The 11,306-nt window shown below is 43.0% G+C and overlaps 1 pseudogene; it reads left to right on the top strand.

Annotated features, from left to right (window-relative positions):
* Window positions 1–7,469: 7,469 nt before the first annotated feature.
* Window positions 7,470–8,032, top strand: LOC137991340 (uncharacterized; annotated as a pseudogene).
* Window positions 8,033–11,306: the final 3,274 nt, after the last annotated feature.

Raw genomic sequence — 11,306 nt, forward strand, 5'->3', positions numbered from 1 at the left:
TAATCATTCGCGCAATTTTGTGTCTTTCATCATGTTAAAGAGCAGCCCAACCGTAGGAGACGTGACGAGACTTTCTTCTTTTTTCAGAAGGTAGTTTTGTCGCAGAAGTTTTCCAAATTAATCAATTGGCCACCCTGTTGTTAGCAAAAACCAAAATAGTCCAGATCATTTTTGTTTTTTTTTATCTTTTTACAACAAGATAAACAACTCTGATAACTTTATCACGTCGCAAAGCTGAACCGCTCTCAGGTCCTTGGGTTATATACGGTTTTAAATAGTCTATAAAAATACAGCATCGTCCCCTCTATTACCCCTACAGACCTAAGGTCTCTGCAAATCAAACGCTACACTACCGATTAATCGCCACTGTTCGCTGATTATTTGGTTACACTTAAGGCCAGCACATGTACGTACCTCATTAAGAATTTGAATTGGAGCTCGATGTGGAGATCGAGTTCGCGCTTGAGTTGGAGCTTGAACTGGTTAGAGTGACTCCCTTACTTGGAATACGTGATAGAGCCCTCATGGGCCACGGCCCTGTGTGCCTGGGACACGGCAGAAGCAATTGACCTTGATACGTTCATCCCACGTGTTTGTTTTTTTACTTCCCGCGCGCCAATAGATGTACACCTGCCAACTTTTGTTCTGAGATATAGGCGTGATATTTTTATCCTGGGAGTGCTGGGATCTTTGAAGACTCATGATACACTTTCCGAAGCATTTTCCGAACGATGTCCTCTAAGGTCTTCCGAAGAAGTCCGAAGTCTTCCGAAGACGTCTCGAAGTCCTTCGAAGACGTATTAAACGCGTATAAGCGCGCGCGGTCGCTGCCAGTGCTTTTCACTTCAAAAATCAGAGATCGCGAGGCAATGTATTGTCATTTATTCCTTTTAGCCATGGTTTCCGTTCCCTTACATGGGTCTGAGTTAACATATTTTTGGAAATTGTTTCAATCAAGACGGCAACAACTCACATTTTTCAATCAGGCGTGAGAAATTGGCCCGCAAGGCGTGAGCCGGCGTGGAGGATCGAAGTTTTCAACCACAAGACAGGCGTGAGCGTTGGCAGGTATATAGATGGTCGTGAGACTATTTCACATGTCCTCTGCTCGCACCGATCAATGTATTAGGTTAAATCATTACTTTCACTGATATCAAATGTGAAAGTTAGATTTGACATCATGACGTCGTGATTTTCAAATCATAGACTCATGATATGAACCAGGATGTATTATATCAAACCATCAACACAGATGATTTGAAATCAGGATTTCTTACATCAAATAAAAAACGACTGATTTGAACTCATATTTTATTGATATCAAATAATAAAGCCATGACTTTCAAATTATATGCCTTTAAATATGACATAAATTCTGGAGCATTGTAATGTTATCATATCACAAACCGCTTATGTATGAAGTAATGAAGAAAAACTTTTGAGAATATTAAGGTAAATAAATTATTTTACAATGGGCGCCCCACCACTATCGATGGCCGCTTTTAAAACACCCAGCGGTACAAACGCCGGTGACAATTGCTCGAAAACGTTAATATGAAGGGAAAAAACTAAAAGCGGGATAGTACAAACATGGTCCCCCCCCCCCCTTTCCCTTTTGAACGGGGTTCATGGAACAATTCTATGGATCTGGTGAGAGAATTTTTTTTTGTTTTGCTAAAAGAGTGGTCCCCTCGCATGTTAAATTAACCTCAGATAGGCTGATTTTGTTTTGTCGTGACAAAGGGACTGCGTTTCACTTTTTTGTGGCTATGTTTAGATTTTGGTATATCATTACAATTGTTTCACAAACACAAGAGAAAATATCAAAGAAAAAAATTTGTTATTACTGAACAGGGATTTTACATTACCCAAAGAACCCAATAACAATATCTGTTCATCCCTCACTCGTGAGTTTGTTATAAACTATGTTAGTGTTTATATAACATTTTGATCAGAAATAACACCCAAACAGCGGTGAAAAACCATCAGATGATTAATCGCATCCTATTTGGTGAAAATTAGCTTGTTACTTGCCGTTTTCGTATGCTTCTGCATACATCTTCAGAAGTGACGGTTAATACAAAATTGGAGTTTAATATACAGGAAATTACTAAATAATTAACTATTAACTATATAGTAGACAACGCTTCGACGGCCTCGTGTCCAAAAGCCTAATAAAGTCACTAGCTTCGGTATGCGCCTTGCTGACAGATTCATTGAAGATCGGCTTTAAATCTTTGATCAAACATTGTCTCTTTTATTTTTACAGTGAGTGTCGGATCTGCCCTTTCGCTAAAATTTTGAAAATGACCCCATTTTAAACTGTGACCTTTGCAGTACGTAACATGGTCCGCAAGAAGCCGTGCGCTATGCACCGGGGGGGGGGTACTTTAACCCCTTATAATCATCGCCGGCTTAGAGGGAACGTGCGGCCAGCAATGGTATGTTTAATTCGGGATTTTTGTCTTAAACGGAGAAATCGAATTTATCATTTTATTCGTCTTCAAACGCAGGTATTCAAAATCGGAATTCTGTCTTAAACAGGGTATGAAAATCCATCGATATTTGTCTTAAACGGGCGTCAGGGTATGAGGGTCCACGTGCGGTCCGCACCTCCCTAGAGCCGGGACTTATAGCATTTCGATTAATCGGCCCTTCTTCACGATAGCCCGCCATGTTGGTTTACAAATTGTCATGCAACCTTACCATGTGTTATGCTGGTGGGGACGGGCAAACGACTTGAACCAAGGCAATTTGTCTAAAATCGGCTCGTCGAAATATTGAAATAACATTGCTAAAGTACAGTTTTGAATTTAGAATTAAGTACCTTTTACTATTAGATATCTTCGCTTTTGATTGGCTCTTGACACCCTTTTGACTTCTTACCTGGCCGGATTTTTTTTGTCTCTGTTTTTCAGCTGTCGTGCTCTGCTCTTTTTCCCTAAAAAAAGACATCGAAGTACGTCTTGTGGTAAGTAGAATTCTATTATCCACTACGTAGGTCATAAACACTTCAGGTTAAACGTTGACAAAGCAATCAGCTTGAGTGGCTAAGATGTTCGTTATGACCTCCTCGAACTTGTGTTGTTGTGGCCCCCCTCCAAGTAGTGTGTAGCTAATGTGCATACAGATAATCGCAAATCCAACATGGCGAGCCATCGTGTGAAATGAAAAGGTCTTCATTTCATGCTTTAAAATGCTCAGCATTTCTTGGGGTCATGCAATCGTTCCTTTTAGTTTTTCCGTCTTTTTTTTCCGATATACAAGTTATCCCAGTCCCAACAGGCAGCTCTGACACTCATACAATCTAAGGTATGAGTGCGGTCCCGCGTTAGCCTAAGACCTCTATTGTTTGTATAAGGGAAATTAAAGATTTGAATGCGACGACGTGCTGTTGTGAAAATACTCACTATCGTCTAGGCGTACCATGCGAACCCGCTCTAGACCCTCCTACATTAGATCGCGACATACTTTTTTTTCTTAGCGATTTGCCGTTATTACGTGACAGTGACGTTTACGTCACGTGACGTGGAAAACCCTGTGTCTGTAGAAAGTCCGCCATCTTGCTAATAGAATCGTTGTGTTCCTAAATATTGTGTTTTCTTGTCCTTGCGGAACTACTATTTTTTGGCGACGAGGAAAAACATCGAACCAAAAACAAGACAATTTTGTCAAGAATTTTGAGCTATGGGCCGTCCTGTTTTAAGTGGACTAACTGGTCCTGCGGCGTTTGACACAGTTGGCGAGCCTGCCACTCTTTGGGCAGCGTTGGCGAATTTGGAATGATGCATTCGAACTTTTCGTGACTGCATTATGCATCGCCGACCCGAAACAGCAACGAGCCCTTCTTTCTACACCTAGCAGGACCGGGCGGTTTAGAGAAATCTTCCGCCTACCATTCCCGAGGAAACGAAGGGCGACGCCCTAAAGACTACAAGAAATGCGATGGAGTCGCTAAACGATTATTTCAAAATCTGCAAGAAGAAAGAAGAACATTTCCAAAGGCGAGACAAAAATTTTCTAGGAGCAAAACGCCGTGCCAACCAGGTAGCGAATAAATAACTTTGTAACCAGACTCTTAGCAGCTTAGCTGAACATTGCGAATTATGGAGAAGAGAAAGACAATATGGACGACGGAGACCAAGTGCATAACACATATCAAGGGACCAAAAACTTGAAGCTCTAAATTATACTCGGTCCGAGAATTTAACCTTTATCCAAGCCTTGTTTCTTAGAAGTAGTAAGCCAGTATCATGATAAGGATGACCTGATCCTTGTACGAGCCCCGAAGACCAAATCAAGCCGAGTGCCAGCTGGCTGAGAAACAAACTACCTTCCCAAATGAAATTCCAAGACAGATGTTCGGAAATTGTATATCATAGAAATAGCACGGCAGCGGCACCAGGCCAAGGACATGTCGGTGCTCACGTGACCATGTTTGCGACGTCCTGTGGCGGGACTAGGCCATTTTGCTGTTTGTTGCCGATACCAACAAGAACTGCTAGCAACACCACCCCCCCCACCAGTCCATGGGAGAGCCCGCGCCTCTGCTTGGCACAGGCCAGGAAAGGGAGGGACGAGCAGAAAGTGCATGCCGTCAACCCCAACAAGTGGATCGGCGAGGACCTTCAGAGGATTGATTGCATTCTAACGTGCTTACTGCCTCCACTAGTGAAAGGCCTTGAAACATTAGAATTGCTGGTTTATAAATGATAAGATAATTAATGTTATTGTTGATTCACCCGGTTGCCAGTGTGTAACCTCATGTCAGAGTACGTGCTTCAATTTCCCTAACCGGGGGGAAGGCCACCCTTAGCAGGGTGTGTATAAACATGTATATACAACACTCGAAACTGCCTAGATCTGAAGGGAAGCTTGCATGTTAAGGGGCACGTACCGCCAAAAAACGCAAAATGTCCGCCGTTGCCAGAATTATATATAGTCACCAGGACAGAGGCTCCCAACGTCAGAGATGATTGCAATCCTTAAGACTGGAATTAATGTTTAAACAACTGCAAAATGCAAAAATTGACAATTCCCAACCTCCAGACAAGAAAGACGCTGCTCTTAGGGTTAAATCTCCCAAAGTTTTTGAGGGCCCCTGGGACAAACTAAAGGGCTATCAACTAAAGCTTACAAACCAGGATGACAGTATCCCAGCTGTGGCACAACCCCATCGCCGAATAACCATTTAGGCAGGAGGAACAAAAAAGTGACTGCAAAGTTGAAGCAGTTTAGAAGAACTGGATGTCAATTGAAAAAGTCAATGGGCCCACCAGCTGTGATCAACCCACTGCTGTCGCCGTAGAGAATCCCAACGGAGACGTTCCGCATTTTGTTTGGATATTAGACAAAGCGCAATGGTGCAATCCTCAGGGAAAAAAGACCCAGTCCCTACAGTGGAAGAAACATTACAGGCAGATTTTCAGAATCAAAACGTTTTCAAGCCCAAACTCGACCCTAAACACGACGGCCGTTTCGCTCAAATTGAGCTTCCACCCTGAACTCGCGTGACATAACCACGTTTCGCAGCCCCGAATGGCCTGCTATCGAGTACAAAGCGGCTTTTGCTTTGGGCGTTCAACATGGCAACAGAGAAATTTCAGACAGCTAATATGGCAAATACTGAAGGATTGCCCCGGCGCCTTTCACAACTTGCTGATGATGATGTGAGAGTAGTGGGGCGTGACCACACAGGAGACATGATGAAAACACTTAACAACAGTAATTGCGCAAGTTTGAAGAGCATGGATGCCGACACTTAAGCTATGAAAAAGTGTGTCATTGCAGCCAAGGACATGGAGTACATGGGAGACAGTACTCCCACAGGGGAGGGGCTGCAGGTCTCCAAGAAGAGAGTGGAAGCGATTTGTTGGTGGTGGTGCACCGAGACCCCAAAATCAATCCGATAGTGAGAGGCTTTTCTAGGATCTGCCCAATTCTGTGCCAAATTCATCCCAGGATGTTCGACAATATCAACCCCCTCTGGGACACGTACCATGCACTGGCATAGTCCTGGAAGTGAGCTTGGGTACTAAGGAAGAAAAAGCTTTTGAAGGAATTAAGAAGTTGTTAACAACTGCCGCCAGGTCATGGCCTACTTGTTGACCAAAGATGCTAAGAGCCCCGCCTTTGTAACAGATGCATCACCTGTTAGCCTTGAGGACAGTCCTATAGAACAACAGCAAGCGGATGGTTCAACAGGCCAGTGTACTACGCCAGCCGCAAGCCACTAAGTAATGTGGAGAAGAGGTACTCCCAATTTGAACGGGAGGCACTAGCCGTCCGGGTTTTTGGGCCTGTCAAAAATTCTACCTCTACTTGTATGGAATGGATTTTGAGCTCCGCACAGGACCACAAACCGTTGGTAAACGTCCTTGGAGTCAAGAGCTAAGTAGACCACCATCATCACGCATTGAAAGATGGTTGTTATACCCTCCAACAATTTCGTTATGTAGTGACGCACATTTCGGGAAAAGAGAACTCCTTCCGGATGCTCTCAAGCCGGCTCCCAGGTAGGGTCCAGCTCAAGGACCATGATGCCCGTTGAAAGCACAGAATATGCCTGCACAGCATAGCTAGTGAAGCGAGTACCAGCAGCAGCTCACACCGCACCCGCACAAGTTGAGCAAGCATCTGCAAGAAGATCCCACCGTTGCAGGTTATAGCGTCAGCTGTTGCCTACAGGAGAGTGGAGTCGCATCTCACTATCGGGCACAATGTATACAGCTTTGGGCAGAAGAACTATGGCGTCCTTGGCCAGCTTGTCCTCAGAGGCGAGCCGTATTATTATGCCAGAAAGACCTCTAGGAAGCATACTATTGCACTCCGGAACATGATGAGTCACCAGGGTATTGACACGTGCCAAAGGCTTGTCTCAGTAGAAAAGGTATGGTGGCCCAACTATGCCGACACGCCGGATGTCACCCTTGCCCAGACTAGTATGGCCCTAGAAGTAAGACCGAACCTATCAGGGTCAACGACATTACCGGAAGTTCCATGGATGGGGGTGACATTGACGTTGACCTATTGGATGATTCCCTGTGGAAACCACCTGCTGGTAGTAGTAGACGAACTACTCACGCTGGTCCCGAAGCTTATCTTGATTGAAGCAAGACAGATGCCTTCACCACGTCACAAGACCCATGGAGGGTATCTTTCAAACACATGGCATACCTGAGAGTGTGAACCTTAGTGACAATGGCCCGCCATTTTCCTCTGCAGAATTTGAAGGCTTTCTAGATTAATCTAGGAATAGTTCACCCTAAAGGGAATTCTCCCCTACTGGCCGCAGAGTAATGGTCAAGTCGAGCGCTGGGTAACGAGACTTTAACTGAACGATATATAAGAATTGCCACTTTAGAAGGTCAAGACTGCGAAAAAAGGCATTGCAAAATTTCCTCTTCCAGTAGCGAAACCACACCTCCCACAGTGTCTGGAGTTGTCCCCAGCCGAGCCTCTCTTGATGGGTCAAACGCCTCAAAGATAAACTCCCAAGAGTAACCATTCCAAGTGAAAGAATCACCGAGGTCTCACTGGCAGCAACTTCTTCGCCGAAAGAGATGCGCGGGGGAAACTTAGACAGACAAGAGTATGCAGGACAGCAAGCGGTTAGCACAATACAGTGATATTGGAGAAGGAGATCAAATCTTACTCAAAAAAAGCCGTGACAACAAACGGTCTCCCAATTTGGAACCATTACCATACAAAGTGGTGGAAAGAAGGGCAATGCCGTCCTAATACAAGATCATGAAGGAAATACCAAGCTGCGTAACGCGAGCCACATGAAAAAGTTTTTCCACCCGGACCCTGCCACTGAGGGAGACGAGGAAGAGAACACGCCCACTGGAAGACAATTAGAAACAACTGCTTTGACCCCGCCAACCTACGTTGATAAGCAACCTACCCTACCTCCTGAATCCAGTGCAAGTCCCTTCCTTCAAGGCCTACTCGTGTTAGGCGCCCTCCAGCATGGATGAGTGACTTTGTGTCCTTTTGTGCTTTAACTCCAAAACATCCAGTTCTAATCTGAGTAGATGGCTTTATGCCAGTTTATATTTGTTTGTAGTTTACGGACATTGGACTTTGATTATTTGGACATTATCTATCTGCGTGATAGGAAGTTTCGTATTATGTATTGGGGGGATTTAGTGTAGTGACAGTGACGTTTCCGTCACGTTACATGGAAAACCATGTGCTGTAGAGATTCCGCCATCTTGCTAATAGTTGTGTTCCTAAAATATTGTGTGTTTTCTTGTCTTGCGGAACTACTACACCCTAAAAACGGCAAAACTAAGAAAATTTTCTTTTTGGTAACTTTGATGGTTGGGATCAATGGTTTGTTTGTTGCTTTTGTAAGACATCATTCATGCGGTAATTAACAACACCCCTGGGGTAACCGTTTTGTGACAGCAACGTCTTAAGCAACAAAACTTCAAAAGCAAGATTGTATATAGAGCTACCTGTTGGGACTGCAATGATTTTTATATCGGAAAAACTAAAAGACGATTGCATGACCGAAAAACTGAGCATTTTAAAGCATTAATTAATCGTCATCATACGTCGGCTCTTGCGGACCATGTTCTGGTCTGAAGATGTATGCAGAAGCATACGAAACGTCAAGAAAAGATAATTTCAAATAGGATGCGTTTTATCTGTTTGTCACCGCTGTTTGTGTGTTATTTCTGATCTAACTGAGATGGCCAAAGAAAAAGAGTATTTACGACATGGTTTATGTAACATTGTTCATGTTGGGGCTGGCTGATTTTGGAGTCCATTGTTGGGTATATGAGATAAACTTTATTAGGGCTTACACTAATTTGCGTAACGAAACGAAAGGAACAGAAATACAGAAAGAATCCTAACAGTCGGTAAAGCTAACCTTAGGTCTTATTAGGCCTAAAGAAAAGGTTTTAGGCCTAATGTTATTAGCATTGGTAAATGGTTAGGGTTGTACCTGCTCGGAATTTTCAATCCGTTTCAAAAAATAGTAATCTGACCAAAATGACTATTTTGAAAACGGACTATTAATTATTATTTACAAAAATTAATTTGTTATTTATAATATTATAATAACTTGAATCATGTATTTACACAATGCTAATTTCATTTTATCATATTGTCTTCATCAGAGTGATTGATTATAAAACTGTAATTCCTAAATTAAATTGATTTTCACACTGAAAATGATGTGGGTTGGTGTCTTTGATCCCATTCATGGTTTAAGTAAAATCAAAATGGCCCCTAAATGGCACAATAATTTTTTCTTTAAAGTTGAAGTATTTTTTGATTGTCTCCTGTCCAAGAAAAGTGAAGCAAATTAGCCGAGATTGCCTTTACTAAGGTTAAAAAGCTCATTAACATGCCTTAGGACACTTTTCAGCGAAAAATAACAGAGGGGGGGGGGGGTCAATGGCCCGGGGGCCCATGTTTTGTCCTTTCCCCTGTTGAATTAATTTGCAATTGTAAACATTACGCGATATGCACCGGTGCATTATCCGTGTTATTATGAATGAGCACTGGCTTAAGAAAAGTTTACTTGCTTTGTTCCATACTTGGCAAAGTAATTAAACATGTATCACCGTACTTCTGCGCCACATGGTATTCTGAGTAAATACTTAAAACAGCGTCTTGTTTCACATCCAAAAGGTCTTTGTTTACACAGTCATGCATCACAAAGGAAATTTATGGTACCGAATAACAAAGGCAAGTCAGACGGGCATGTATAACGCCTTCATATACGCGTATGTGGCGTATAAGCTGCCTGTGCGCAGTTAACGTATATCTGAGCGGTGCTGTATCTGAAGTACAACACGTGGTCGATGCACTTAATGAAGAAGTTGACAGTGACCTACCACACACCATCCTCTGCTTTATGCAAAACATCCTGTTGCAAAGTAAATAAAATTGATGCACAGTTTTTAGGAAGAGCGAAGGAAGTTTTTAGGAAATGTTTAGTTTAGTTTAGGTTAGTTTATTGAGATTCGTCACAAGAGAATATATACATAACATGTAATAAGAAAAAAAGAAACATAATAGTATGACGTGACCGGAGAGACGAAACCAGGCAGAGCCCCAATTGTAACGTATCCCCTAGGCTCAAAAAATAGATCTAGACTTACATAGTAGAATTAATTAGACTTACATAAGATTAAGAAAGAAAAACTTATGCAAAATAATTGACAAATCATGACGACTAAGTTTCTAGTAGACCTCTAAAGTGATCGTTAAGATGGACTCTAAACCACAAGATATCCTGGCTAGACTTAAGTATATTAGGTAAGCTGCTCCACAACTTAACAGTCCTAGGAAAATAGCTGATACAATAGTATTCCTGATTATGCCGAGAAAGTAGGTCAAAGTTGGCTTGATAAAAAATACGGGATCTAAAATGCCAAAATTACAAGTAACAGTACCACTTTTATACTAAAACAGGAGAACTAAATCGTGCATGTGTCTACGAAAATCTATTGGTATAACTGTCTTCTTTTGGAGGATAGTTCAATTTGTATTTAGTGACACGCCTCTGAATGTTCTCTATCTGTCTGCGATGTTTTACTAAGTAGGGTGACCACACACTTGATGAATTTTCTCGTAACGGCCTGACAAGCGCCGTGTATAACAACTTTCTCGTCTGGACGTTACGAATGTCCCTGCCACAACAGCCTCTTCACTAGACCAAGTACCCTATTCGCCTTCGCACACATCTGCTTGATAGGACTATTCCATGTGCAGTTTACCAGACATTTACGCCCACGTCAGAGGTCGATAGTGTTTCCTCGCCAAGATGATGTGTTGAGGTCTTTCTAAGAGGCTTCGCTTAAAATGATCATCCTTTAGTGATCGCTGCTCCCATGAATGTAAACCCACCTAGGTCGCTGCTCAATGCAACACAGAAGGCAGGAAAACTTAGAGAGTCTATAGGCCGGTAAAGTTTGCTGTCGTCCGCAAAAAGGGCGAGACTTGATCCATGCTGTACGTAGGACGGCATTTCGTTTGCAAAAACCAAGAACAACAGAGGCCCCAATATGGAACCCTGTGGTACCCCAGATGTTACAGGTAGCCAATCCGAGAAGGCACCCTCAAGAACGACCCGCTGTTGTCTATTTGACAGATAGCTCGCAAACCATCGAGGGGCGGCGCCTGAAATACCATGGCGGTGGAGCTTAGTCAATAGGAGGTCATGGGGCACCTTGTCAAATGCCAATGGAAAACAGGAAAATCGGTCGATAATTCTCTGCCAGAGTCGGGTGGTCCTTTTGAAAACGGAGGAGACATTTGCACGTTTCCACAGCGCGGGTACCACC

This window comes from Montipora foliosa, chromosome 2 (assembly GCF_036669935.1).
Source record: "Montipora foliosa isolate CH-2021 chromosome 2, ASM3666993v2, whole genome shotgun sequence".
Classification (NCBI taxonomy): domain Eukaryota; kingdom Metazoa; phylum Cnidaria; class Anthozoa; order Scleractinia; family Acroporidae; genus Montipora; species Montipora foliosa.